Source organism: Pseudophryne corroboree, chromosome 1 (genome assembly GCF_028390025.1).
Source record: "Pseudophryne corroboree isolate aPseCor3 chromosome 1, aPseCor3.hap2, whole genome shotgun sequence".
Lineage (NCBI taxonomy): Eukaryota > Metazoa > Chordata > Amphibia > Anura > Myobatrachidae > Pseudophryne > Pseudophryne corroboree.
The window spans coordinates 395,297,121-395,323,981 of record NC_086444.1 but is presented as its reverse complement, the minus strand read 5'-3'; the positions used below and the strand labels follow the sequence as shown (position 1 = coordinate 395,323,981).

The 26,861-nt window shown below is 43.8% G+C and overlaps 1 protein-coding gene and 1 pseudogene across 2 annotated transcripts in view; one reads left to right on the top strand and one right to left on the bottom strand.

Moving 5' to 3' along the window:
• SEZ6L (seizure related 6 homolog like) overlaps window positions 1–26,861 on the top strand; it is a 607,177-nt gene that overhangs the window by 448,963 nt on the left and 131,353 nt on the right. The window lies entirely within an intron of this gene.
• Window positions 13,147–13,269, bottom strand: LOC134948645 (5S ribosomal RNA; annotated as a pseudogene).

Genomic DNA, 26,861 nt, shown 5'->3' with positions numbered 1-26,861 from the left:
CTCCTCCATTGTCCCCCCTTTGTGCCCTTCCTGCTTTAATTGAAGAGCCATTGAGAGGAGCGCCAATCGGCATAAGTGCGGTGATCCCCATCTGTGTCCAAGACTTGGTGCTCTCCGCAATCGGCTGTGCTGTGGTCGCAGACATCATGTGACATCCGAACGCGACCTTGGCTATACTTGACTGAAAAGCCAGCAGGGAGACATCACACAGAGAGGACAGGGAGACATTCCACAGACGTGCTGTCACTGTCTGTGGAATGGGAGTTGGGAGAGCAGCAGTGAGCACTGGCAGTCAGAAATAAATATTATGACCCAAAAAAGAGGAGGGGGGGGGTGGCATGGCTCACACAGGGGTAAGGGGTGATATCACTCACACAGGGGAAGGGGGAAATGGCTCACACAGGGGCCAAGGGAAGGGGGATACAAGGCTCACACAGGGGTAAGGAATGGGACATGGCTCATACAGAGGCCTAGTTATAATAAAAGTTAAAGACATGCCAAGCGGCCAGGTTGAGGAAGCCACAGCCTGAGTCTTAGACGCAGCATGATCATTGAGATTGTAAGTTTTGATTTTCCTAATGGTGCTGATGTGTGTACGTTTTTTTTTCCTATCGGCGCCAATGTGTTTGTTATTTTGCATGTGAAGCCAATGTGATTTATTATTTTCCTGTGGTGGCTTATGTGCTTTATTATTCTCTGGTGCTGTATTATTTTTTATCAGTGCCAATCTATTTTATTATTTTGCTGTGGGGGCCTGTGTGCTTATTGTGATGGCCTGTGTGCTTTATTTGTTTTTCTATCTGGCCAGTGTGTGTATTGTTTTCCCTATCTGTGCCTATATGTGTGTGTTTTTATCTACAATGAAGTCAGTAACGTGCAGGGTATAGAGAGGTCTGTAATGTAGTGTAGGGTACAATGGGGTCAGTAATGTAGTGTATGTTACAGACGGGTCGTCATTTAGTGTAGGGTTTAAATTGGTCAATAGTTTAGTGTAGTATATGGAGATGTCAGTGATTTAGTGCAGGGTATAGAGGTGTCAGTGATTTAGGGCAGGGTATAAAGGAGTCAATAAAACGCTAATATTTTTTTTTGCATCCAGGCAACTGGGATGAAGTTACGCGACTGGTAGAACAAGCAAAGGCATTAGCATCAGGAAGAAGTAGGAAAAGTCTATAGCGAAGAGATGGGTTTTGAGAAAACACTGGAAAGATTTAAGGTTGGGTGATAGCCTGATATGGTGGGGTAGGAGGTTCAGAAATTGCGGAGCAGCAAAAAAGGAAAAGTTTACTAGGGGGTTGTAAGTAGAGATGAGCGCCGGAAATTTTTCGGGTTTTGTGTTTTGGTTTTGGGTTCGGTTCCGCGGCCGTGTTTTGGGTTCGACCGCGTTTTGGCAAAACCTCACCGAATTTTTTTTGTCGGATTCGGGTGTGTTTTGGATTCGGGTGTTTTTTTAAAAAAACCCTAAAAAACAGCTTAAATCATAGAATTTGGGGGTAATTTTGATCCCAAAGTATTATTAACCTCAAAAAACATAATTTACACTCATTTTCAGCCTATTCTGAACACATCACACCTCACAATATTATTTTTAGTCCTAAAATTTGCACCGAGGTCGCTGTGTGAGTAAGATAAGCGACCCTAGTGGCCGACACAAACACCGGGCCCATCTAGGAGTGGCACTGCAGTGTCACGCAGGATGGCCCTTCCAAAAAACCCTCCCCAAACAGCACATGACGCAAAGAAAAAAAGAGGCGCAATGAGGTAGCTGACTGTGTGAGTAAGATTAGCGACCCTAGTGGCCGACACAAACACCGGGCACATCTAGGAGTGGCACTGCAGTGTCACGCAGGATGTCCCTTCTAAAAAACCCTCCCCAAACAGCACATGACGCAAAGAAAAAAAGAGGCGCAATGAGGTAGCTGTGTGAGTAAGATTAGCGACCCTAGTGGCCGACACAAACACCGGGCCCATCTAGGAGTGGCACTGCAGTGTCACGCAGGATGTCCCTTCCAAAAAACCCTCCCCAATCAGCACATGATGCAAAGAAAAAGAAAAGAAAAAAGAGGTGCAAGATGGAATTATCCTTGGGCCCTCCCACCCACCCTTATGTTGTATAAACAAAACAGGACATGCACACTTTAACCAACCCATCATTTCAGTGACAGGGTCTGCCACACGACTGTGACTGATATGACGGGTTGGTTTGGACCCCCCCCAAAAAAGAAGCAATTAATCTCTCCTTGCACAAACTGGCTCTACAGAGGCAAGATGTCCACCTCATCTTCACCCTCCGATATATCACCGTGTACATCCCCCTCCTCACAGATTATCAATTCGTCCCCACTGGAATCCACCATCTCAGCTCCCTGTGTACTTTGTGGAGGCAATTGCTGCTGGTCAATGTCTCCGCGGAGGAATTGATTATAATTCATTTTAATGAACATCATCTTCTCCACATTTTCTGGATGTAACCTCGTACGCCGATTGCTGACAAGGTGAGCGGCGGCACTAAACACTCTTTCGGAGTACACACTTGTGGGAGGGCAACTTAGGTAGAATAAAGCCAGTTTGTGCAAGGGCCTCCAAATTGCCTCTTTTTCCTGCCAGTATAAGTACGGACTGTGTGACGTGCCTACTTGGATGCGGTCACTCATATAATCCTCCACCATTCTATCAATGTTGAGAGAATCATATGCAGTGACAGTAGACGACATGTCCGTAATCGTTGTCAGGTCCTTCAGTCCGGACCAGATGTCAGCATCAGCAGTCGCTCCAGACTGCCCTGCATCACCGCCAGCGGGTGGGCTCGGAATTCTGAGCCTTTTCCTCGCACCCCCAGTTGCGGGAGAATGTGAAGGAGGAGATGTTGACAGGTCGCGTTCCGCTTGACTTGACAATTTTGTCACCAGCAGGTCTTTCAACCCCAGCAGACTTGTGTCTGCCGGAAAGAGAGATCCAAGGTAGGCTTTAAATCTAGGATCGAGCACGGTGGCCAAAATGTAGTGCTCTGATTTCAACAGATTGACCACCCGTGAATCCTTGTTAAGCGAATTAAGGGCTGCATCCACAAGTCCCACATGCCTAGCGGAATCGCTCCGTGTTAGCTCCTTCTTCAATGCCTCCAGCTTCTTCTGCAAAAGCCTGATGAGGGGAATGACCTGACTCAGGCTGGCAGTGTCTGAACTGACTTCACGTGTGGCAAGTTCAAAGGGCATCAGAACCTTGCACAACGTTGAAATCATTCTCCACTGCACTTGAGACAGGTGCATTCCATCTCCTATATCGTGCTCAATTGTATAGGCTTGAATGGCCTTTTGCTGCTCCTCCAACCTCTGAAGCATATAGAGGGTTGAATTCCACCTCGTTACCACTTCTTGCTTCAGATGATGGCAGGGCAGGTTCAGTAGTTTTTGGTGGTGCTCCAGTCTTCTGTACGTGGTGCCTGTACGCCGAAAGTGTCCCGCAATTTTTCTGGCCACCGACAGCATCTCTTGCACGCCCCTGTCGTTTTTTAAAAAATTCTGCACCACCAAATTCAAGGTATGTGCAAAACATGGGACGTGCTGGAATTTGCCCATATTTAATGCACACACAATATTGCTGGCGTTGTCCGATGCCACAAATCCACAGGAGAGTCCAATTGGGGTAAGCCATTCCGCGATGATCTTCCTCAGTTGCCGTAAGAGGTTTTCAGCTGTGTGCGTATTCTGGAAAGCGGTGATACAAAGCGTAGCCTGCCTAGGAAAGAGTTGGCGTTTGCGAGATGCTGCTACTGGTGCCGCCGCTGCTGTTCTTGCGGCGGGAGTCCATACATCTACCCAGTGGGCTGTCACAGTCATATAGTCCTGACCCTGCCCTGCTCCACTTGTCCACATGTCCGTGGTTAAGTGGACATTGGGTACAACTGCATTTTTTAGGAGACTGGTGAGTCTTTTTCTGACGTCCGTGTACATTCTCGGTATCGCCTGCCTAGAGAAGTGGAACCTAGATGGTATTTGGTAACGGGGGCACACTGCCTCAATAAATTGTCTAGTTCCCTGTGAACTAACGGCGGATACCGGACGCACGTCTAACACCAACATAGTTGTCAAGGACTCAGTTATCCGCTTTGCAGTAGGATGACTGCTGTGATATTTCATCTTCCTCGCAAAGGACTGTTGAACAGTCAATTGCTTACTGGAAGTAGTACAAGTGGGCTTACGACTTCCCCTCTGGGATGACCATCGACTCCCAGCGGCAACAACAGCAGCGCCAGCAGCAGTAGGCGTTACACGCAAGGATGCATCGGAGGAATCCCAGGCAGGAGAGGACTCGTCAGACTTGCCAGTGACATGGCCTGCAGGACTATTAGCATTCCTGGGGAAGGAGGAAATTGACACTGAGGGAGTTGGTGGGGTGGTTTGCGTGAGCTTGGTTACAAGAGGAAGGGATTTACTGGTCAGTGGACTGCTTCCGCTGTCACCCAAAGTTTTTGAACTTGTCACTGACTTATTATGAATGCGCTGCAGGTGACGTATAAGGGAGGATGTTCCGAGGTGGTTAACGTCCTTACCCCTACTTATTACAGCTTGACAAAGGGAACACACGGCTTGACACCTGTTGTCCGCATTTCTGGTGAAATACCTCCACACCGAAGAGCTGATTTTTTTGGTATTTTCACCTGGCATGTCAACGGCCATATTCCTCCCACGGACAACAGGTGTCTCCCCGGGTGCCTGACTTAAACAAACCACCTCACCATCAGAATCCTCCTGGTCAATTTCCTCCCCAGCGCCAGCAACACCCATATCCTCCTCATCCTGGTGTACTTCAACACTGACATCTTCAATCTGACTATCAGGAACTGGACTGCGGGTGCTCCTTCCAGCACTTGCAGGGGGCATGCAAATAGTGGAAGGCGCATGCTCTTCACGTCCAGTGTTGGGAAGGTCAGGCATCGCAAACGACACAATTGGACTCTCCTTGTGGATTTGGGATTTCAAAGAACGCACAGTTCTTTGCGGTGCTTTTGCCAGCTTGAGTCTTTTCAGTTTTCTAGCGAGAGGCTGAGTGCTTCCATCCTCATGTGAAGCTGAACCACTAGCCATGAACATAGGCCAGGGCCTCAGCCGTTCCTTGCCACTCCGTGTGGTAAATGGCATATTGGCAAGTTTACGCTTCTCCTCCGACAATTTTATTTTAGGTTTTGGAGTCCTTTTTTTTCTGATATTTGGTGTTTTGGATTTGACATGCTCTGTACTATGACATTGGGCATCGGCCTTGGCAGACGACGTTGCTGGCATTTCATCGTTTCGGCCATGACTAGTGGCAGCAGCTTCAGCACGAGGTGGAAGTGGATCTTGATCTTTCCCTAATTTTGGAACCTCAACTTTTTTGTTCTCCATATTTTATAGGCAGAACTAAAAGGCACCTCAGGTAAACAATGGAGATGGATGGATTGGATACTAGTATACAATTATGGACGGACTGCCACGGTTAGGTGGTATAAAAAAACCACGGTTAGGTGGTATATATTATAATAATAATACAATTATGGATGGACGGACTGCCTGCCGACTGCCGACACAGAGGTAGCCACAGCCGTGAACTACCGCACTGTACACTGGTTGATAAAGAGATAGTAGTATACTCGTAACAACTAGTATGACACTATGACGACGGTATAAAGAATGAAAAAAAAACCACGGTTAGGTGGTATATATTATAATAATAATACAATTATGGATGGACGGACTGCCTGCCGACTGCCGACACAGAGGTAGCCACAGCCGTGAACTACCGCACTGTACACTGGTTGATAAAGAGATAGTAGTATACTCGTAACAACTAGTATGACACTATGACGACGGTATAAAGAATGAAAAAAAAACCACGGTTAGGTGGTATATATTATAATAATAATACAATTATGGATGGACGGACTGCCTGCCGACTGCCGACACAGAGGTAGCCACAGCCGTGAACTACCGCACTGTACACTGGTTGATAAAGAGATAGTAGTATACTCGTAACAACTAGTATGACACTATGACGACGGTATAAAGAATGAAAAAAAAACCACGGTTAGGTGGTATATATTATAATAATAATACAATTATGGATGGACGGACTGCCTGCCGACTGCCGACACAGAGGTAGCCACAGCCGTGAACTACCGCACTGTACACTGGTTGATAAAGAGATAGTAGTATACTCGTAACAACTAGTATGACACTATGACGACGGTATAAAGAATGAAAAAAAAACCACGGTTAGGTGGTAGGTATATAATAATAAATAATACAATTCTGGTCGGACGGACTGCCTGCCGTGTGCCGACACAGAGGTAGCCACAGCCGTGAACTACCGCACTGTACACTGGTTGATAAAGAGATAGTAGTATACTCGTAACAATTAGGATGACACTATGACGGTATAAAGAATGAAAAAAAAACCACGGTTAGGTGGTAGGTATATAATAATAAATAATACAATTCTGGTCGGACGGACTGCCTGCCGTGTGCCGACACAGAGGTAGCCACAGCCGTGAACTACCGCACTGTACACTGGTTGATAAAGAGATAGTAGTATACTCGTAACAATTAGGATGACACTATGACGGTATAAAGAATGAAAAAAAAACCACGGTTAGGTGGTAGGTATATAATAATAAATAATACAATTCTGGTCGGACGGACTGCCTGCCGTGTGCCGACACAGAGGTAGCCACAGCCGTGAACTACCGCACTGTACACTGGTTGATAAAGAGATAGTAGTATACTCGTAACAATTAGGATGACACTATGACGGTATAAAGAATGAAAAAAAAACCACGGTTAGGTGGTAGGTATATAATAATAAATAATACAATTCTGGTCGGACGGACTGCCTGCCGTGTGCCGACACAGAGGTAGCCACAGCCGTGAACTACCGCACTGTACACTGGTTGATAAAGAGATAGTAGTATACTCGTAACAATTAGGATGACACTATGACGGTATAAAGAATGAAAAAAAAACCACGGTTAGGTGGTAGGTATATAATAATAAATAATACAATTCTGGTCGGACGGACTGCCTGCCGTGTGCCGACACAGAGGTAGCCACAGCCGTGAACTACCGCACTGTACTGTGTCTGCTGCTAATATAGACTGGTTGATATTTAAAGAGATATTAGTAGTATACAACAATACTATACTGGTGGTCAGGCACTGGTCACCACTCCTGCAGCAAAAGTGTGCACTGTTAATTAATATAATTGTACTCCTGGCTCCTGCTAACAACCTGCAGTGCTCCCCAGTCTCCCCCACAATTAATTATAAGCTTTTAATTTATACATTGATGACTGTGCAGCACACTGGGCTGAGCTGAGTGCACACAGACTGAGTCACACTGTGTGACTGACTGTGCTGTGTATCGTTTTTTTTTTCAGGCAGAGAACGGATATAGCAGAGAGAAGTGAACGGATATATTATATTAAATAAAAGTTAACTAGCAACTGCACTGGTCACTGACTGTGGTAAACTAACTCTGTCTGCGACTCTGCACAATCTCTCTCTATCTAATCTATCTATCTCTATTCTAATGGAGAGGACGCCAGACACGTCCTCTCCCTATCAATCTCAATGCACGAGTGAAAATGGCGGCGACGCGCGGCTCCTTATATAGAATCCGAGTCTCGCGATAGAATCCGAGCCTCGCGAGAATCCGACAGCGTCATGATGACGTTCGGGCGCGCTCGGGTTAACCGAGCAAGGCGGGAAGATCCGAGTCGCTCGGACCCGTGGAAAAAAAAGTGAAGTTCGTGCGGGTTCGGATTCAAAGAAACCGAACCCGCTCATCTCTAGTTGTAAGAGGTGGTAACCATAAAGTAGGGGAAGCTTACAGCAGAAGGAGATCAAAGACAACAAAAAGTGCAATTTGTGACAAAGAGGTCTATGTACTAAGCCTTGGAGAGAGATAAAGTGGACAGAGATAAAGTACCAGCCAATCAACTCCTAACTGCCATGTTACAGGCTGTGTTTAAAAAATGACAGCGAGGAGCTGGTTGGCTTGTACTTTATCTCCGTCCACTTTGTCTCTCTCCAAGGCTTAGTACATAGACCCCAAAGTAAGAAAAGAATGAAGTGAAGGAGAAGACAATTGTAAGAAGCTAAAACTGAATCATGCAGGAAGTGGGAGTCCAGTGAGTTTATTTGCAGAGTGGAGCAAAGGATGTGTAGCAGCAGGTGTGGAAACCCAGTCTTGCTGCGCATTGTAGTAGAAGGACGGTGAGACAAAGGCTAAGTATGAGGATGTTACAGAGGTCAGGGAAAGAGGATGATGAGGCTTATTCAGTGCAAAGTTAAAAAAAAAAGCAAGTTTCTGTATTTGGAAAAAACATGCTACACTACAAGGGATGCAAAATGCATGTATTATATTTGCATGCAGGTAAATACTGGCTGCTTTTGCATTTAGCCCACACATGCCGGGCAACTTTATTTTTGTACTAAAATTTAGATTTGAATTTGAAGACACCCCTCTCATACCTAAATCTTTCTGCACATCTTATATCTTCCTAACCTGTAGTGCGGCATGGGTTTGTCAAGGTGCAGAGCACTGGCGTGCGCAGCACATTTTATTAGGGGGTGCACCGTTGGAGTGGGTGTGTCTAGCACCGCCTTTTGGGTGTTTCTAGCACCATCTATTGCAGGTCAACGCATATAAAATATCCACCTTTGTACCAATACTAATAAAGCAGATACATTGTCAGATGTTGTGGTGTGCACCAAACAAACACCCCTGATGGCACTCACTGCAATTACACTGCTCCTCCTCAGCCTGGCCTGGCTCCCCCTCTCTTTCCCCTGAAAGCTGCATCAGCTTACTTACAAGTCAGTAACTAAACTAAACTGACACTGACAGTCGCAGACTAGTACTGCTGCTGCTGGAAAAACAAGTGACGTGTCAATGCTGCTGCCGGCCGCCTGCCAGTATTGAATTTGTCTTCCTAAGAAGAACGCTGGCTGCATGCTGCTCCTCATCAGTGGCTGGCATTGGCATAGCATAGAAGGAGAGAGGCGTGTATGTGGCGGGTGTGACAGGGGGGCATGCGAGCAGCATGACGTAATCACGTCACATCACACTGTTTTTGTACATGGAGGTGGAGCCGGGAATTTGAAAGCCGGTGTCAGTGGCACCCTTGATTAACCCAGGCGTCCGGTCAGTAATGCAGTCCTGACAGGGTGCAGCACAGAGGGGACAGTAATCAGCCTGCTCAGCGATCGCTGCATCAGGCATGTGAGATCGGGGTGCCAGACATTAGGGGGTGCCTGTGCGCACCAGGCACCCCCCCCCCTGCGCACACCTATGGTGCAGAGTTACATGCCTTTGTTTTTGCTTTACTCCCAACTCAGATTTAGCCCCAATGAGAGAATTATGGCTTATGGTTTCCATAATAACCCATGTGAGAAATATTAGTTAAAGTAAGAACTTACCGTGGATAACGGTATTTCTCCTAAGTCCACAGGAACCACAGGATAACATTGGGATATGATGATGCGGCAGCGGATTTGCACCAATCGGTCAAAGCTTTCAGCCTCCAAGCATGCAATGGGCCCGTCCATATATCCCCACCTCATGGCTCAGGCAAATCAGTTGTTTTTTCAAAGCACAAGACAGGAGCATCATAGAGAGCCCTAATCAGGCGAGAAGAACACATATGCACACCCTTCCGTACAAGAAGGAAGAGGTTAGTGAATGAAAGGATCCTCAAATCAGGTGCGTCAGGGTGGGATCCCTGTGGATCCTGTGGACTTAGTAGAAATACCGTTATCAACGGTAAGTTCTTACCATAACGAATATTTCTCCGGCAGGGTCCACAGGTTATCCACATAAAATTTGGATGTCCCAAAGCAATTTAGGGGTGGGGACGCTCCTGATTGGAAAGGAGAAAACTTTGCCTGAATTCAGCCTCCTGAGAGGCAAAGGTATCAAAGGCATAATGTCTAATGAAGACCATGTGGCTACCTAACATATCTATTCTGCTGAAGCACCACGTTGTGCTGCCCATAATGGACCTACCTTACAAGTAGAATGAGCAGAGACATTAGCTGGAACAGGGAGATCAGCTTCAGAGTATGCTTCTGAAATTTTCATCCAAAGCCACTTCGCCAGTGTCTGCTTGTCAGCAGGCCATCCTCTCTTATGAAATCCATAGATAACAAAAAGAGTGTTTGTCTTTCTGATGGCACTGGTACGATCCATGTAGATCTATAAGGCAGGGACTACGTCCAATGATGCATTTCCCGAAGAAAGGTTCGGCCCCTGGAAGACAGAGACTACAATTTCTTAATTTAGGTGGAATTAAGACACCACCTTAGGAAGATACCCAGATCTGATTCTAAGAACCGCTCTATCTGGATAAAAAAATCAGAAATGGAGGGTGACATAGCAATCCCCCCTAAATCTGAAAACTCTTCTAACTGAAGCAATAGCCAGTAGAAAGAGAACTTTAGCTGTCAACCATTTAAGATCCACTCTTTTTAGTGGTTCAAATGGGGCAACTTGAAGGGCCTCTAGGACTAAACCCAAGGAACTGTAGGAGGAACAAAGGAGGTTAAATGTGCAACATTCCCTGGAAAAAAAGTTTGCACATCCTGCAGGTTAGCAATTTTCTTTTGGAACCATATAGTCAATGTTGACACTTGTACTCTCAAGGAAGCCTCCCATAAACCTTTATGCATTCCTGCTTGAAGGATTGCTAAGACTCTGGAAACTCTGAAAAACCAAGGGTTACATTTTTGATCACTGCACCATTGAATATAAGCTTGCCATATTTGGTGATAAAGTTTCTTCGCTCTGAGCATAGTTTGAATTACCTGTTGTGAGACTCCTCTTGCCTTCAGAATGGAAGTCTCATCAAAGACGCCATCAAAGACAGTCGATCCAGGTGTTTGTGATGACCAGGACCCTAAGACAGGAGATCTGGATGTTGAAGGAGTAGGAATGGAGCATCCATCGACATCCTCTGCAGATCTGTGCACCAATGTCTTCCAGATCAAGCCAGAGCTATTAGTATCACGGCACCCTTACCTTGTCTTACATTTCGCATCACCCTAGATCACAAGGTGATTGGTGGAAACACATGAGCGAAAAGTTGACAAGTCATCCACAAAGGTCGCTCTGGGATCCTTTGTTCTTGAACCGTATGCGGAAACTTTGTTGCCCTGATGGGACGCCATGAGATCAATCTCCAGTAAACCCCATTATCTCCCACAGTTTGTAAGACCTTGGGGTGTAAAGCCCATTCGTTTGCATGAATGGCGAGTCGACTGAGAAACTCCGCTTCCCAGTTTAGGACTCCCAGAATGAATACTGCGGGCAAGGCTGGATAATGAAGTTCTGCCCACCTTAAGGTGTGACTTACCTTCTTCATTGTGTTTTGGCTGTGAGTTCCTCCCTGATGGTTGAGGTACGCTACTGCCATTGCAATGTCCGAGTGGATTCAAACTGGTTTCCTCAGAAGGATATTCTTTGCCTGAATAAATGCCATATATATGGTCCGAAGTTCCAGTACATTTATTGGCAGGCAACTTTCTTCCTTGGTCCACTGCCCCTGGAAACAAGTCCTTCCTGACACTTCTCCCCAACCCTGCAGGCTGGCATCCATTGTCAGAGTTTCCCAATCTGATATCCAGAGGAGCCTCCCTTTGTCCAGATAGGATGTCTGTAGCCACCAGGCTATTGACCTCTTAACTTCCAGAGGAAAGACCATAATTTTGCGCTTTTATTGTCTGATGAAAAACCTTTCCACTTGGAAAGGATCAGACGTTGCAGATGTATCGAGTGGAACTGAGTATACTCCATCATGTCGAATGTCTACACCATCAAACCCATCACACGCATTACCACATAAATGGATACCATTTGACTGTGTAGAGACTCCTGAATCCTTAAGTGAATTTTGGATATTTTGTTCAGAGGTAAAATTACTCTCTAAGTGGGTCATTCCGAGTTGTTCGCAAGCTGATAATGTTCGCTGTGCAGCGATGATGCAAAAAAATGGCACTTCTGCGCATGCGTATGCGGCGCAGTGCGCATGCGCAACGTATTTTCACAACGGCCGATGTAGTTTTACACAAGGTCTAGCGAAGCTTTTCAGTCGCACTGCTGACCACAGAGTGATTGACAGGAAGTGGGCGTTACTGGGTGTCAACTGACCGTTTTCAGGTAGTGTTTGAAAAAATGCAGGTGTGCCAGGAAAAATGCAGGCGTGGCTGGCTGAACGCATGGCATGTTTGTGACGTCAAACCAGGAACTGAACAGTCTGAAGTCATCGCAGGCGCTAAGTAGGTCTGGAGCTACACTGAAACTGCACAAAAAAATTTTGTAGTCACTCTGCGATTCTTTCGTTCGCACTTTTGCTATACTAACATCCACTCCCAGTGGGAGGTGGCATAGCGTTTGCACAGCTGCTAAAAACTGCTAGCGAGCGATCAACTCAGAATGACCCCTAAATACCCAATTCCAACACAGCCCCCAAGTGAGTCATCCGTTGTGATGGAACCAGAGACGACTTTGCCCAATTTATGAGCCAACCGAATCTCTGTAACAAGCTGTTGTCTATTACAGATGACACTGAACAATTCCTGAGACTGTGCCAGGATTAATAAGTCATCGAGGTATGGATTTTTTAAAAATCCTTATCCCCTGCTAACAGAGATAAGATGCCATCACCACCATAATTTTGGTAAATACTCTGGGAGCTGTGGTCAATCCAAATGGTAGGGCCTGAAACTGAAAATGATGCTAGTGGATAACAAACCCAACATAGCGCTGATTGGGTAGTGCTATAGGAACATGGAGATAAGCATCCTGGATATCCAGGGATACCATAAAATCCTCCTGCTTCATGGCCAAAATAATGGAATGTAGAGTCTCCATATGAAACCGAGGCACCCAAATGTACTTGTTCAGCACTTTGAGATTGAGTATGGATCGGAACGACCCATTTTGCTTCTGGACTAAAAACAGGTTGGAATAAAAACCTTGTCCTCGTTGTGCAGGAGGAACTGTGAATTCTAACTCCTGACTGAAACAACTGCTGAACTGCCTCTTACAAAGCCCTGGTCTTCGTTTCCACTGAAGACGGGCTAGTACAACTTTTAATGAGGGTGTGTCTTGAAAACACCTACAGCACCTGGTATTCCCAGGTGATTTAACATCCATGTACTAACCAGGACCAACACTGCTTAGCTTCCAAGATCAGATGAGATTGGGCATGTCCAGCCAGTGTGATGTGACTGTAGATCATAACCGTGAGATGCCGCTTCAAGCAAATAAACATCTGTAGTAGACTGCAAACTGAAGAAGTCAGATCTATGCAAACTGAAGAAGTCAGCCTTCCACCCTGGGTTCCTCCAGGTGGAGGCCCGCACCATCAGTCTGATCGTTTATCTTCAGATTTAAAAACCGGTCCTCTGGTAGCCCAATACCTCTTAGTCTTACCAGACTCGTTGGATTGGGACTGTTTGCCATTACCCTCTCCTTTTGATTTTAGTTGATTCCGAAAGGACCGAAAAGCTGGAAAATAGGCTTGAATTTACTGTATGTTTGAAAGGAAACTTCACTTTCTTGGAGTCTGCTTCTGACTCCAAATTACTGTTTAATTCTTTACCAAAAAAGAATATCTCCAGCAAACAAGATAAGACTCCAGAACCTTCCTGGATTCTGAGTCATCTTACCATTTACATAGCCAACCCACTCTGTGAGCTGCTACTGCGGAAGCTAATGCCGGAGAGGCAATTGTACCCATATGTGCAATATGGGATTTTTGCTCTCTAGATGCCATTGAAAGATCCTCCTTCAATGCATCAGCACAAGCTGCCACTGCTTACGCCATCCAGACTGAAGCCATGGCTGGTCTATTGATTGCCCAAGACAAGGAAAAAATGATTTTTAGAAAACCATCGACTCTCCTATCCGTCCCATCATTTATTTATGTTGAAAGTAGAAGTAATGTAGATTTTTGCACCAATCTATGACATGCAAATCTACTTTGGGAACCACCTCCCTTTTTTTAAACAGTCCCCAGCTGGATGAGGATAATTGGAATTCCATTTCTTGGAATTCTAACTTCTTATTGGGCGAAACCCAAACGTCTTTCATAATTTCCATCAGCTGTTTTGGGACATTTAAAATAGTTGCCTTGTTGCTTTTGTTAAGAGGCTGCCAATTCCCGATGTGGATAAACCTGAGAATGAATGTTGCATGTGAGGGTTAATAGGGTAAACTATTCCTGGTGTAGGAGCTGGCATAATCTGCTCAGCTATATTGGATAATGTCTATGCAAAGTAGCCCATGAAGGTTCAACTAGAACCTGTGCTTGTCTCGGTTATTTAAGAGGCTTCAGTGACAAGTAAATAATTTTGCACATAATCCCTTTGAACCAGATCCTGATAGGTTAACCCAGCTTCGCAAGACAAACATCAAAAGAATGTTGGTGCTGCTATGAAAAGTGTATTTTCCTCACCCTTGCTGCTCTTAGACATTATAAATAAATCACACACCTGTACAGTGTTAATACACAATTTGTGACTGTAATCACTTTAAATTTTGTTAAAGTGACACACAATCTGCTTTGCACCAGCATTAAGGATTGGAATACACAAAAAAACTGACAGAATTATAGTAATGTCAGCAATCACACTAGCAATCAGTCACAGGTTATACATTAGTATAATAAGCAATATGAGCACATAATCAACTACAAATACATTTCAAGTATGTAGGAGAAACATATGACTGCATCACCTTATATAGGATTCATTCGCACAGCGAAATAAAACAACAGCAATAGTTTTCAGACTCATATGCATCAGGCACTTATCCAACTATTCGTACTCAAAGGTAGATAGAGACTTAATGCTGTATTACCCGACTCAGTAGAGTGGGATACAGGGAGACTCACCCCGCTTCCAGGATCGATCAATTCGTTAGCGAATGCTGAGTGCATCCAGACGCTAAGGGTGGAATTCAAATGATTGAAAAATCGGTTGGGTGTCTGTTTTTTTCTGTCTATTAGATAGGAAAAAAAGACTACCAACTGACTTTTTAAACATTTGAATCTCCCCCTAATAGTGTACACACTCGCCCCATGCACCTACAGTGAACACAGCCGCCCAAGTGAACACTGACTTACCAGTCACACAGCTGCCTATGCTGCGACTGGGTCCCCTTAGTACACAGCATCTCTGACAGAAGCGGGAAATCAGTTCATGGCGGGAGACTTGGAGGAAACTGGTCATGAACCGGGGGGAGGGACGACCAAGGGAGTGTCTGACTCCCCACTGCTGACATCAACCCTAGGGATCGCGGCCTCATACTACCCCTGGAGCCTATGATCCCTAGGGCCTAGCGTTGGTGCACCCTAGGTGACAGCCGCGTCAGCGACTGTTTGGTAGTCTCCTCCCAAAACAGTGTGGCTGTGTGCGTGTTCTCCCTCTAAGCGGAACCGATGCCTTACCTTCTCTCCGTGCTCCTGCCACAGCCTGGTAACGTCTGCTGGACTTGCTAGTACATCTGACACAGATGCCCGTAGTCCGGCTCCTGCCGCATCAAACAAAAAACTGATTTGCCTGAGCCAGTAGGCGGGGATATATGGACAGGCCCATTGCATGGTGGGAGGCCGAAAGCTTTAACCGATTGGTGCAAATCAGCTGCCGCATCATCATATCCCAATGTTATCCTGTGGTTAACCTGTGGACCCTGCTGGAGAAGGGGACAGTGTCAGTGGCGGAAGGAACAGAGACAATGGAGTCAGTTGCTGCCGGGCTCCAGCAGTGCAGAGGGCACCGTCTCCATTGTCTCTGATGTAAGTACATCACTGTGTGCTCCAGAATCCAGAAACTTGCAGGATATGAGAGCATCGAGAAAGGGGAAGCGGAGTTTGTTTGCAGTGTGCCTGCCCCCTGACACCCTGACTGCCTGGCTCCAACATGCTGAAACAAGCAGAGAAAGGGAAGACGGGGTTTGCCAGCAGTGTGCCGGGTCCCTGACACTCTGGCTGCCCAGCTTCCGCATGCAGAACAAACAAACCTGCCAGCCTCCCTTCCCCTATCCTGTCCAGGTGCGGCAGTGGTGGCTGCAGTGTAGGGAGCAACTAGTGAGGAGAGGGGACTGAGAAAGTGGGGAGAGTGCTGGGACCGGTGCAATGGCTCTGTGCGGTATGTGGTTATGTGTGTGTGTGTGTGTGTGTGTGTGTGTGTGTGTGTGTGTGTGTGTGTGTGTATATGGTTATGTGTGCATACTGTATGTGTGAATATATGTGTGTATAACAACTGTAGGTATGATACCTCAATAATCAGTACACAATCACAATTCAATGTCCGCCGCTCCTCCGCTTCTCAGGATAGGATCTTTGTCACTTTCTGCCCCAGGCCCATGTTACACTTAATCGACTCTGGATGCCAGGGTATTGGTGGTGAAGGGAGGAGTGGGCACCATTGCCTATCATGACTCCGGGTATCTGGTATAAACTTACGCCCCTAAGTATGGCAGTTGACCTTTAGAATATATCTCTAATAGTGTATGATTGTGGTATCTTCTTCTGAAAATACAAAATACCTATTTGGCACAATTTACTTACTCTTTTAAAAACCCCACAGTATTGAGGTTTACTCTTTTGTTTTACTATAGAAAGACAGCTAATTAAGCCTGTTTACATAATGCAGTTTGTTACAAATCAATAGTCATTACTTAGCTTCTCCAAGCAAAGACAGGTCCCCGGGACAGCCTATACAGTATGTGCCAGACATAAGATATTAAATAAAGCAGTTATATGCCATTGCATTTAACTATTTAGATCACATATGTTTATACAAATAAAGACAAATACATGATTGTCTACCTACTTTGTATTGGTAGAGTTATATAGTGAGGTAGTTATATACTTTTCTTATCAAAAACATGACTGCAGTGCAAATTTACTAAAGAAAACATTACTTATATAAATGGACATGTGTCCTAACACCATAATTAAGGTTGTTTTCTTGCTGGGTTTTTGTCTTATCACACAATGGACTGTGTTTCTCTTTATAATGGAGAACAAATGACTTATTTACTTTTTCTAAACAGCACCTGGTGGCTGAGGGGGGAGAATGTACAGTGTTCATGTTCACTAAGACTTTATTACACTCTCAGTTCTTGCATTTCTTATGAAATTCAATGTAGAACTGTACTTGGTTAACATTAAGGGTCCCGTGTTAAGCAAGTGCAATTTTACACTGAATTTCATCAGGGCTGCAGACTCCTCCGTAAAGATCCACCACTGTGCTACCACCCGCAGTGAGCTCTGGCCTCCGGTCTGGCCCCTGGCTCTGGCACTTGGCTCCGCCCCTGCAGACACTTAGCCCGAACCCTGACTCTTGGCTCTGTCACTCAGTAAGTATGATCAGGCAGGGAGCAGGAGATAGGGGACAGGGTTGGCTCTGCAGTGGCTTTCAATTGAAAACTCTTCCTGCTCATCTCACACGGGGCTTGCAGTTTCAGGGGTAGGAAACTCTGCCCCTGCCTCCGGAGGATTGGTGTCACCATGTTTGGTCAGGTCTGCTGTCCACTGCACCCCCAATGACAATTCTCTTCCGGGTGCTCCAGCCACCAAACCAGTGGCAAAGCATCATCCAGTTCCACCAGAATCAGCCCGGTGTCCAGTTGTAATTCTCTTGCTGATACAGCCTCTGGTACTACTGGTTCCAGTCCAAGGTTTAACTGAAGTCCTTACTCAGTCATACACTCCGGTACCACCGCTGCAAGTTCTCCATACAGCCGCTACTCTGCAGCTTCCTCAGTCACCACTTCCGGTGCATTCTGCTTTCCTCAAGTCACCCAATCCTTCTACAGAACTGTAGACTATGAGTCTAGAGCTCAGTGTGTCCACTGACATGCCATTTACATCCACCTTTATGATATTACTACCTGCATATGCACAGATACTTAAACCATCCAGTTTTCTCCATGTAGCTTCCTGTCCAGCTCCAGCATGACAGTGGGCATATGTATCAAAGCTTGCAGAGAGATAAAGTGGAGAGAGATAAAGTACTAACCAATCAGCTCATAACTGTCAGTTTACAGGCCATGTTTGAATAATGACAGGAGCTGATTGGTTGGTATCTATCTACACTTAATCTCTCTCCAAGCTTTGATTCATATACCCCTTAGTGATCTAAAATAACTTTCCTTAATTATGTTACATGTCAGGGACAGGTGGAAAGTGAACCCTGTAACAGTATTAAGGAAAATTATTTAGAGCACTAAGCCACTATTATAAATATATATCAATGTATTTCTAATATTACACTTGATTAAATATAATTAATTTTTTTCTAATATGACTTATTTTATATTGCTATAGTGAGCCCTGAACTACCTTATACATAGCACACTAACATATTGGGCCTGATTCTGAGTAACATGTAATGCTGATCTACAGTGTACGTGCAAATGGCTGATTTGATTCTTCTGTGCATTCATCTAAGTCACTAAAAAGTCGCACTACGCATACGCCCCACGGTGATTGCACACAGTAGCTATTGAGATACATACTGGTCTTTGTAATATATTGGAAATGTATTGGGATGTCGCCGCATGCCCATAACTTAGATGATTTACAGTAGATTATCTGTATGTGGTGTACCGTGTGCAAGCAGCAGTAACTAGGCAATTGCAGTCCTCCTTAAGAGTAAAGATAGGATCCGCCACTGCTAAGGGGTCTATTTAGTAGAGGCAAAGCTGCCTTCCCCATCATTTTAGCTGGAGAAAGTTAGGGATGTGTCTCTCTGCTGTGTATAGCAGCATTCTGTAGCGGGACCGCAATGCATATGGATAGCAGCATGCCAATGCATATGCATTGTTAGCCAGCTCCCATTTGAATGATTGGGCCTCGGGAGCATGCATACACATGCATCCGCCTGCTCCCATTCAAAAGATGGCATGGTGTAGCATACGCCCTGCTGCAGCAAGGCTACAAAAGGACACATCTGTATAGATATCAGTTTGCCATATTTAGTAAAAAGAGAAGTGTGAATAAATCACAGATTTTCGTATCGCCGTGTACAATCCTGCAGTCCATATAGGTTCCAATAGGTACCAATATTTTTACCTGCGGAAGTGGATAAAAGCAGGGAAATTATGGTTATCTTCCTGCTTTCTCTGACAACGCAGCACTTCTCGTGCTCCTCCTACATGGATGCGGCTAATATACTGGCTGTCAGGAGCCCTGCAGTCGAGATACCAATGCCGAAATTCCGACACCTGTCGGAATGCCAATGCCAGAATCCTGATGCCGGAATCCCAAAAGGGTAAGGAGACCAATGCCAGAAGTGTAGTGGACAGGTTAAGTTTAGGTGCCAACCTGGAGGGGATTTGGGTTAGGCTGCAAACAGGGGGAGGTTGGGGTTAGATACCACCGGGGTGAGGTTAGGTTTAGGTACCAATGGGGGAGGGATAGGGTTAGGCTGCGGGGAGGAGGGGTTAGGTTTAGATACCACCGGGTGGGGGGGGGTAGGGTTAGGCACTAATGGGGGAGGTTATAGTTAGGCTGCGGGAAGGGAGGGTTAGGAGGTAGGGGAGAGGGGTTAGCATACTTACCTCTCCCCTGTCGGGATTTTCAAGATCGGGATGCAGGTGTCGGTATTATGACTGCCGGCATCCTGTCCGCCGGTCAATCATACCGAACCCCTCCCACAGTTATCCTGACAGCATTCAGAGGTAATTGCACATATACAGTATGCTGTCATCTTCTTATGCACATACATACAATAGAATGATCACTGTGTTTTTTAATACAAAGTTTCATACAATGTAATCAATTAGTTTTATAAAAACATTCCGACCAATTGGACACGCATCGAATTGCTGAGATGTTAAACCAAGAATGGCCCCCTCACCTATATGGTGTGAGCTCTAGGAGGACACTTGAAGCAAGAAGATAGTGTACAATGATCGATGAACCCTATGCGTTTCGTCCTAAACGGACTTCTTCAGGGGATAAAACTGTCTGGGTGAAGAGAAACGTATGTTTTATGGAAGGAGGAAAAAAATATGGGGAGAAAAAGTTCAAGAATTCGGACTTATAGAGTGGGTACCCACCTAACAAAGGTTGGCAAGCTGATATCCACTTGGGGAACTATCAGAAAATTATTATTATTATTTTTTTTTTTGAGAAATGGGAGACCTATACCCAAGAATAATCAACAAAATATTAATTAAATATTTGTGAGGAAAAATCTATTTAATAGATTTGTGAGGAAAAATCTATTTATATTTAAATATTAAAAAATTAAAAAATTAACATGATTTTACTAACCTATAAACTCAAGTGTATTGATTGTGTGATCCAATTTGTGCTAACGATCAAGGTTGATAATAAATGACTCCCCTATTGGAAGACAATTAATATTAGTCTCTTATAATAGACGAGAGTTAATATGTCACAATATAAATTATTTTAAATATTTTTAAATACTAACCTAATAAAGGTTATTCGGATCTAATATGGTCCAATATCCTACATAACATGTGAGCATCCTCCTCTAAATATACAGAGGGTAAGTAGAGTGAATATATAATATAAAAAATATAAAAATGAAAACACAACAATTTATATATTACCTATAGTGATCTTTAGAATCGATTTAGCTGTCGTGAACCACTGTATTGGTGGAATTATGCTAATTGAATTAGCAGTCGCCTCTATTTGCTAAAACAAAAAGTGAATTTGTGAACTAATGTACATTTAAAGTGTCAAAAATGTTGGATATCAATTAATAATTATTACCTATAAAGAATCCATACTAAGGTGTCTCCCAACAAGAATCTGAGCTCTGGCAGAGTGAGGGATTAGAAGCCCTCTATACTGAAAGGGATACATTAATAGTAAGACAAAAATAGATAAATACTAAATAAAATTTAATCTCACTGAAATGCTTATAAATAAGGAAACTTATCCTTACCGATATAAAGTCCAAAGTTTATACCGGTATTCAAAATAAAATGGACCCCATAAAGGGTTGGGAAAAAAAGGTCTCTCTTCTCTAAAAAAGAGGATAAAAGCATAGGTTTGTCGATCTATTATTAATTACTGAATTAATTTTCCAATGGTTTATTATATATGTAAAGTTAATGGACTTCTGCTAGAATACAATATAACATCATGAGAGTGACCTTAGTAAGCTAATATATGTGCAGGCTGTTCCAAGTCTAGTTAAGTGATGGAATTTCAATTTTATGTTTATTTTAAGGTGCTGTTATTGGACATTTATCCAATTTTTTTGTACACATTCCTGTATACAAATCTGTCATTCATGCTGTGGTATGTATGTTATATGTATTGTTTATTGGTTTTTGTACATTTGTGTATAATAGATCGACAAACCTATGTTTTTATCCTCTTTTTTAGAGAAGAGAGACCTTTTTTCCCCAACCCTTATGGGGTCCATTTTATTTTGAATACCGGTATAAACTTTGGACTTTATATCGGTAAGGATAAGTTTCCTTATTTATAAGCATTTCAGTGAGATTAAATTTTATTTAGTATTTATCTATTTTTGTCTTACGATTAATGTATCCCTTTCAGTATAGAGGGCTTCTAATCCCTCACTCTGCCAGAGCTCAGATTCTTGTTGGGAGACACCTTAGTATGGATTCTTTATAGGTAATACTTATTAATTGATATCAAAAAAAAAAATACACTTTAAATGTACATTAGTTCACAAATTCACTTTTTGTTTTAGTAAATAGAGGCGACTGCTAATTCAATTAGCATAATTCCACCAATACAGTGGTTCACGACAGCTAAATCGATTCTAAAGATCACTATAGGTAATATATAAATTGTTATGTTTTCATTTTTATATTTTTTATATTATATATCTACTTACCCTCTGTATATTTAGAGGAGGATGCTCACATGTTATGTAGGATATTGGACCATATTAGATCCGAATAACCTTTGAGGTTAGTATTAAAAAATATTTAAAATAATTTATATTGTGACATATTAACTCTCCTTTATTATAAGAGTCTAATATTAATTGTCTTCCAATAGGGGAGTTATTTATTATCAACCTTGATCGTTAGCACAAATTGGATCACACAATCAATACACTTGAGTTTATAGGTTAGTAAAATCATGTTAATTTTTCAATTTTTTTATATTTAAATATAAATATATTTTTCCTCACAAATCTATTAAATAGATATTTCCTCGCAAATATTTAATTAATATTTTGTTGATTATTCTTGGGTATAGGTCTCCCATTACTACTCCAAAAAAATAATAATAATTTTCTGATAGTTCCCCAAGTGGATATCAGCCGGCCAAACTTTGTTAGGTGGGTACCCACTCTTTAAGTCTGAATTCTTGAACTTTTTCTCCCCATATGTTTTCCCTCCTTCCATAACACATACGTTTCTCTTCACCCAGACAGTTTTTTTATCCCCTGAAGAAGTCCACTTAGGACGAAACGCGTAGGGTTCATCGATCATTGTACACTATCTTCTTGCTTCAAGTGTCCTCCTAGAGCTCACACCATATAGGTGAGGGGGCCATTCTTGGTTTAACATCTCAGCAATTCGATGTGTGTCCAATTGGTCGGAATGTTTTTATAAAACTAATTGATTACATTGTATGAAACTTTGTATTAAAAAACATTTTAACAAAAGTTCCGTCATTAATTTGTTGTTTTCTGTTGGGCGAATATTTCTGGTGAGTGGGTTTCTCTATAGGCCCCAACTGGGAAGACTCTGAGAGGAGTAGACCTCAAGAGAACCTACTCTTATGTGGATGAATTGATTATCACTCAAACATCGCATTCTACTAGCGCACTCTGTTTTTTCTGTGTATATATATATATATATATATATATATACTGTATATATAATTTTTCGTAATTCTTTTCTTATCATGATATAAACATATACAGTATATAGTTTATTTTCACATGAGCAGATGCTCATATTTGCTGATATGTGTTGCATTAGAGAACATAGTAACAATACTAGTAGATACATTTGATTTATCTCTTCACCAGGAAAGGACTTTCTTGCTTGCTCTGTCCCAGTATGTCTTTTACATAAATACGGGGTATTGGGAATGTTATATAAGGTGAAAAATGTCAAAAATAATATACCTATTTTTAACTTAGCAGACCTCTAATTCTGTTTCATATTTATAATATACTTATTTTTGAGGTTTGTTTTTAGAGGATTTCCAGATACATCATTTATTAATATTATTCTCTTTTTTTCTCTGACATCTTTTTTTTTACTAGCTATTACCCACATTCCATTTTACCCTTTTTTCCCCATGTAATCAACATGCCCTGTCCTAGTCTTCTCTATCCTTTCTTCTACCAAGATCATTCTTCACTTCCCATGGTATCATCATCATTCTTCACTTCCTTCATCATGTGCATGTATGCCTTTATGCTGAATGTGCCAATATCATCTGTCACATTCTCCTCCAGATAATCATTCCAGTTTCATCACATCATCAGCTTGTCTCTTGTTCCTAAACTATAATATAAACCTTTCTGTATCATAACCCTATATCTAAAAAGAGAACACATTTATCCTCCACTCTTATTATATTAAACCTTAGACATTTTGGGCCAAATGTAATAGAGTGAGAGTTTCAGAAAGTGAGAGATTTGGAAAGGTTTTTTTAGTTTTTTTTAAAGTGGCAATCATTTACACTGCAAAACCATTTGACCCTTTATTTCTTTTCTACAACCACTGGGCGAATATATAAATGATCTAAAAAGACAAAACGGTTTAAAATATATAGAGTGATAAATGATTGGGTATTTTCTGCTTAATGGTTATTATATTTGTCTATTCCTTTACTTTCACCAAATGTAGCTAATCTATTAATCTTCTTTGTTACATGATGAAAGTATCTATATGTTAAACAATTTCAAGTAATGGCCCATACACACGGTGAGATACGGGCTGTGCCCGCTTCTCACTATACGTCAGTGGCTAGGTCGGCATCACAAGCACATAATGAGTGTGCTTGCGATACTGACTATGTACGATTTTGGCTAAGTGTCAGTTTTGACTATCTCTTCTATAGAGATAGTCAAAATTGACTTGCCTGCACAGTCTATCTATTCTTGCGAAGCCGACCGTGCGGGACCGCGCATCAGCATCGAACTAACTTTTCTTACGATTTTGACTATATAGTCAAAATCGGAAGAAAAAATCTCACGGTGTGTACACACCCTAAGACTGATAGGTCATGTTTACTGGTGTGAGATTGGGTCAGTTCCCTTGTACCTTTATGTGTACTGTAATACGATTTATGTCCAGTACCCATACTCTTTGTTTCGGTTCCTCTTATATTCCTTTTTTAAACAAATCTATGCGTTATCTTTATATATTTTTTCAAATATTATTTTATAAAATAGCACTCTGTTGTGTCATTGACTAAATAACGGCAGTCCTGATTCATTATCTACAGCTTCTTGAGCTAGTAATGATGTGGTTCCTCCTACATTGCTCAGAAGTTATCAGTTATTTACTGTGCTGTATCTAATGCGTGACTGTCTCTCTGTAGGTTTTATTTGGTCTGACAACGCTACAGCAGGGCCGAAACTAGGGGGGGGCTAGGGGGGCAGGCGACCTGGGCGCCGGATTGGAGGGGGCGCCGAGACCCCCAAACACCCTCTCCCTATGCGCCAGTGCAGCGCTGCGGCACTTCTTTGTACTTTGAAACCCCCTTCTCCCTCCTCCCGAGTGCCCAGCTCGGGGGGGCGGGGTTTCGCGGAATGACGCGATTGCGTCGTGATGTCACGACGCAAACGCGTCATTCCACGAAACCCCGCCCCCCGAGCTGGGCACTCGGGAGGAGGGAGAAGGGGGAGCCGCGCAGACGAGGAGGGAGAGGCGGCTGAAGAGCGGCGAGAACCGCTTCAAATGTAAGTCAGCCCCTCTCCCTCCCTCCCTCTCTCTCTCTCTCTCTCTCTCTCTCTCTCTCTCCCTCCCTCTCCCCACCACCTGCCGGAATGTGTAAAATGGGGACCTGTCTGCCGCAATGTGTAAAATGGGGACACTTTTTCCTGCCGCAATGTGTAAGATGGGGACACTTTTTCCTGCCGCAATGTGTAAAATGGGGACACTTTCTCCTGCCGCAATGTGTAAAATGGGGACACGTGCCTGCCGCAATGTGTAAAATGGGGACACGTGCCTGCCGTACTGTGTAAAATGGGGACACTTTTTCCTGCCGCAATGTGTAAAATGGGGACACTTGCCTGTCGTACTGTGTAAAATGGGGACACGTGCCTGCCGCAATGTGTAAAATGGGGACACTTTTTCCTGCTGCAATGTGTAAAATGGGGACACCTGTCTGCCGCAATGTGTAAAATGGGGTCACCTGTCTGCCACAATGTGTAAAATGGGGTCATCTGTCTGCCGCAATGTGTAAAATGGGGACCTGTCTGCCGCAATGTGTAAAATGGGGACACTTTTTCCTGCCGCAATGTGTAAGATGGGGACACTTTTTCCTGCCGCAATGTGTAAGATGGGGACACTTTTTCCTGCCGCAATGTGTAAAATGGAGACACTTTTTCCTGCCGCAATGTGTAAAATGGGGACACTTGCCTGTCGTACTGTGTAAAATGGGGACACGTGCCTGCCGCAATGTGTAAAATGGGGACACTTTTTCCTGCCGCAATGTGTAAAATGGGGACACCTGTCTGCCGCAATGTGTAAAATGGGGTCACCTGTCTGCCGCAATGTGTAAAATGGGGACACTTGCCTGTCGTACTGTGTAAAATGGGGACACGTGTCTGCCGCAATGTGTAAAATGGGGACACTTGCCAGCGTACTGTGCAAAATGGGGACACGTGCCTGCCGCAATGTGTAAAATGGGGACACTTGCCTGTCGTACTGTGTAAAATGGGGACACGTATCTGCCGCAATGTGTAAAATGGGGACACGTATCTGCCGCAATGTGTAAAATGGGGTCACCTGTCTGCCGCAATGTGTAAAATGGGGTCACCTGTCTGCCGCAATGTGTAAAATGGGGTCACCTGTCTGCCGCAATGTGTAAAATGGGGACACTTTTTCCTGCCGCAATGTGTAAGATGGGGACACTTTTTCCTGCCGCAATGTGTAAAATGGGGACACTTTTATCTGCCGCAATGTGTAAAATGGGGACACTTGCCTGTCGTACTGTGTAAAATGGGGACACGTGCCTGCCGCAATGTGTAAAATGGGGACACTTTTTCCTGCCGCAATGTGTAAAATGGGGACACCTGTCTGCCGCAATGTGTAAAATGGGGTCACCTGTCTGCCGCAATGTGTAAAATGGGGACACTTGCCTGTCGTACTGTGTAAAATGGGGACACGTGTCTGCCGCAATGTGTAAAATGGGGACACTTGCCAGCGTACTGTGTAAAATGGGGACACGTGCCTGCCGCAATGTGTAAAATGGGGACACTTGCCTGTCGTACTGTGTAAAATGGGGACACGTATCTGCCGCAATGTGTAAAATGGGGACACCTGTCTGCCGCAATGTGTAAAATGGGGTCACCTGTCTGCCGCAATGTGTAAAATGGGGACACTTGCCTGTCGTACTGTGTAAAATGGGGACACGTGTCTGCCGCAATGTGTAAAATGGGGACACTTGCCAGCGTACTGTGTAAAATGGGGTCACCTGTCTGCCGCAATGTGTAAAATGGGGACACTTGCCTGTCGTACTGTGTAAAATGGGGACACGTGTCTGCCGCAATGTGTAAAATGGGGACACTTGCCAGCGTACTGTGTAAAATGGGGACACGTGTCTGCCGCAATGTGTAAAATGGGGACACTTGCCAGCGTACTGTGTAAAATGGGGACACGTGT